Source organism: Mandrillus leucophaeus, unplaced genomic scaffold (assembly GCF_000951045.1).
Source record: "Mandrillus leucophaeus isolate KB7577 unplaced genomic scaffold, Mleu.le_1.0 Scaffold755, whole genome shotgun sequence".
In the NCBI taxonomy this organism is placed as follows: Eukaryota; Metazoa; Chordata; class Mammalia; order Primates; family Cercopithecidae; genus Mandrillus; species Mandrillus leucophaeus.
In genome coordinates this window covers 121679-125858 of record NW_012108197.1, presented here as the reverse complement: position 1 = coordinate 125858, position 4180 = coordinate 121679, and the positions used below count along the sequence as shown (strand labels likewise).

General features: G+C 36.1%; 1 pseudogene; it reads right to left on the bottom strand.

Moving 5' to 3' along the window:
- Positions 1–4096, bottom strand: LOC105529215 (annotated as a pseudogene).
- Positions 4097–4180: the final 84 nt, after the last annotated feature.

The window sequence follows — 4180 nt, the reverse complement described above, 5'->3', positions numbered from 1 at the left end:
TCAATATGTGAAGACTTTGTCACATTCTTCATATTTGTAGGCTTTATCTTCTGTATAAATTCTCTGATGTTCAGTAAGAGTTGAAGACCAGTTAAAGACCTTGTTACATTTTTCACATTTTTAGGGTTTGTCTCCAGTATGTTATTTTACCTTCAATATGGTTTGAGGACTGGTTAAAAGCTTTGCCACATTCTTCACGTTTGTAGGGTTTTTCTCCAGTATAAATTTTCTTATGTCTAGTTAGTTCTCAAAACCAGTTAAAAGCTTCGGCACAGTCTTTAAATTTGTAGTTTCTCTCCTTTAAGAATTATGCTTATTAAGTTCTCAGGTCTACTTAAAAGCTTTGCCACATTCTTTACATTGTAGGGTTTCTCTCCACTGTGAATTATCTTTTGTTCAGTAAGTTTTGAGGACCACTTAAAAGCTTTACCACATTTGTAGGGTTTATCTCCAGCAAAAATTTTCTTACGTCTAGTAAGGTTTGAGAATTGGTTAAAAGCTTTGCCACATTCTTCACATTTCTAGGTTTTCTCTGTAGTATAAATAATCTTATGTTCAGTAAGTTTTGAGGACCAGTTAAAAGCTTTCCACATTTATTTTTTCATTTGTAGGATTTCTCTCCAGTACGAGTTATCTCATTTTCAGTAAGTTTTGAGGACCACTTATGAGTTTTGCCACATTCTTCATATAAATTACCTTATGGTTAATAAGAAATAAGAAATGGTTAAAAGATTTGCCACATTCTTCACATTTGTAGGGTTTCTCTCCAGTATGAATTACCTTACGTTCAGTAAGGTTTGAGGACCAGTTAAAAGCTTTGCACATTCTTCACATAAGTAAGGTTTATCTTCTGTATGAATTCTCTCATGTTTAGTAAGAGTTGAGGAAGAGTTAAAAGCTTTGCCAAATTCTTTACATTTTTAAGGTTTCTCTCCAGTATGAATTATCTTATGCGTAGTAAGGTGTGAGGACTGGCGAAAAGCTTTGCCACATTCTTCACATTTGTAGGGTTTCTCTCCAGTATGAATTTTTTTATGACTGTTAAGGTTTGAGGACTGCTTAAAGGCTTTGCCACATTCTTCACATTTGTAGGGTTTCTCTCCAGTATGAATTTTCTTATGTGTAGTAAGGTTTGTGGATTGGTTAAAAGTCCTGCCACATTCTTCACAGTTGTAGAATTTCCAGCATGAATTTGCTTATGTGTAGTAAGGGTTGAGGATTATTTAAAAGCGTTGTCACATACTTCACACTTGTAGGGTTTCTCTCCAGAATGAATTCCCTTATGTGTAGTAAGGTTTGAGAATTGGCTAAAGGCTTTGCCACATTCTTCACATTTGTAGAATTTCTCTCCAGTATGAATTTTCTTATGTGTATTAAGATGTGAGGACTGCTTAAAGGCTTTGCCACATTCTTCACATTTGTAGAATTTCTCTCCAACATGAATTACCTTATGTGTAGTAAGCGTTGAGGACTGGCTAAAAGCTTTGCCACATACTTCACATTTGTAGGGTTTCTCTCGTTTCTCTCCAGAATGAACTAAAGATGATCTGTACTGAAAAGGAACAAATTGTTCTTAATCCAAGAAAGGACATTACCCAGAAAAAAAGGTGTCCCAGAATAAACTGAAGAAACACAAACATGGCATGGGAGTAAATTCAGCACTAAAATAAATGAAATTAAAACTAAAAAAGAAAATAACAAAAATATTTAAAATATCAGTAAACCCTAGAAATTGTGGAGGTAAAAATATGAAATGTAAAAGTAAAAATGAAATAACCGAAAAAATTTTAAAACTAATAAAATATGATGCAGAAATGAAGAAGCTCAACAAACAGACTAGGATACACACAAAGACATTTCTTTTTTTAAGTCCGAGTTTTGCTCTTAATGCCCAGGCTGGAACGCAGTGGCGTGATCTCAGCTTACCGCAACCTCCACCTCCCGGGTTCAAGCGATTTTCCTGCTTCTTGCTGCCTGAGTAGCTGGGATTACAGGCATGCGCCACCAGGGCCGGCTAATTTTTATATATTTTTTTTAGTAGAGATGGGGTTTCTCCATATTGGTCAGGCTGGTCTCTACCTCCCGACCTCAGTTGATCAGCCTGTCTCGGCCTGGCAAAGTGATGGGATTACAGGCATGAGCCACCATGCCCTGCCACACAAAGATATTTCTAACAAACACATATATAGGCACAATTTTTAGTCACAAACAATGGGAGAATCTTGAGAGCTTCAAGGTAAAAGTGATGTGTCATTTAAAAGCATGGTCTAATGAGATAACCAGTAAATTTGTCAATAAATTTTTGCAGGCTAGAAGGAAACTATACGATATAGTCAAAGTCCTAAAGGAAATAATTGTCAAGTGAGAATAATACTATCAGCAAAACTGTCCTAACAAATAAAAATAAAAAGACCTTGCAAAGTAACCAAATTCAGAAAAAATATATTGGCGCTGCATATGCCCTACATATTAAAGATGCTGAAAGGAATTCCTTCCACTGAAAATAACATGATGAAGGAGAACAACACATAATTTTATAAAAATACATAACTTTTTGAAAAACTTCCGCACATACACAAAACAGAATTCCTTAGCATTATCATAATGGTGGAAAAAGCATTTTTAATTATTCTTTAAAATGTGAAAGATAAAAGCATAGAAATTATTAGAAACACCTGTTAATGAATATGCAACATAAAAAGATAATTAGCAACGATAAAAACAAGGTTGAGGGCAAATGTAATGAGGAAATTTTACATGCAACTAAAGTTAATTTTTTACCGGATTAAAATATATTGTTGTATCTTTTAAAGGTTTTATGTAATCCCTAAGGTACCATAGAAAAAACCTGTATAGACACACAAAAAAGGAAGAAGTGAAAGCATATTCATACAAAAATAAAGAAAACACAAAGGCCAGGTTTCTGTAGTTCTCTAACATCACATTTCTATATAAATTCTGCTCAGCAGTATTCAGACATTGCCACTCCTCCAGAGAAAATTCTATCTCTGGATAATTAATTCATGCTTGTAGGACGTAACAATAACCAAACATACCGACAATACTCCTTCCACACCGCAGACTACAACAAAATGTTTACCAAACCCCCCTCCCCCGTCTCTGACCTTTCCCCCTCAAAAACATACTTTTGCCAAACCCCAAAAACAAAAGCCTCAATCAGGCTCAGCCAGAGCCTATATTTTTATCTTTTAGCTATGCACAACTTTAACAGCCACCCCTCAACTAACGCAATTTTCGTCTCACTTCACTACTTTTGACTTCAATTTTCTTTCTTCCCTAATTTTACTCAAACTACATATTTACCCACTACCAGACCCACACTCCTATTACCACAACCCCAAAGACAACTCCTCACAACCATATATACATATCTCCAAAATTCAACAAAACCCATTTATGTAGCTTAACCTTCCTAAAGCAAGATACTGAAAATGTCTAGACAGACCTACACATCCCATAAACAGACAGGTTTGGTCCTGGCCTTTCTATTAGCTCTGAGCAAGATTACACATGCAAGTATCCCCATCCCAGTGAAAACACCCTCTAAATCATCACGCTCAAAAGGAGTAAGTATCAAGCACGCACAATGCAGCTCAAAACACTTTGCTCAGCCACACCCCCACAGGAAACAACAGTGACAAACCTTTAGCAATAAAAGAAAGTTTAACTAAGCTATGCTAACACCCAGGTTGGTTGATTTCGTGCCAGCCACCGCGGCCATACGATTAACCTAAGCTAATAAAGACCAGCGTAAAGAGTGTTTTAGATATAGTCTCAATAAAGCTAAGCCCCATCTAAATTGTAAAAAACCCTAGCTGATGTAAAATAAACTACGAAAGTGGCTTTAAAACTTCTGAACACATAGTAGCTAAAATCCAAACTGAGATTAGATACTCCGCTATGCTTAGCCCTAAACCTCAATAGTTAAAACAAAACTACTCGCCAGAATACTACAAGCAACAGTTTAAAACTCAAAGGACTTGGTGGTGCTTCACATCCTTCTAGAGGAGCCTGTTCTATAACCAATAAACCCCGATTCACCTCATCATCTCTTGCTTAGCCTATATACCGCCATCCTCAGCAAACCCTAGTAAAGGTCACAAAGTAAGCACAAGTATCCCCATAAAAACGTTAGGTCAAGGTGTAGCTTATGAGATGG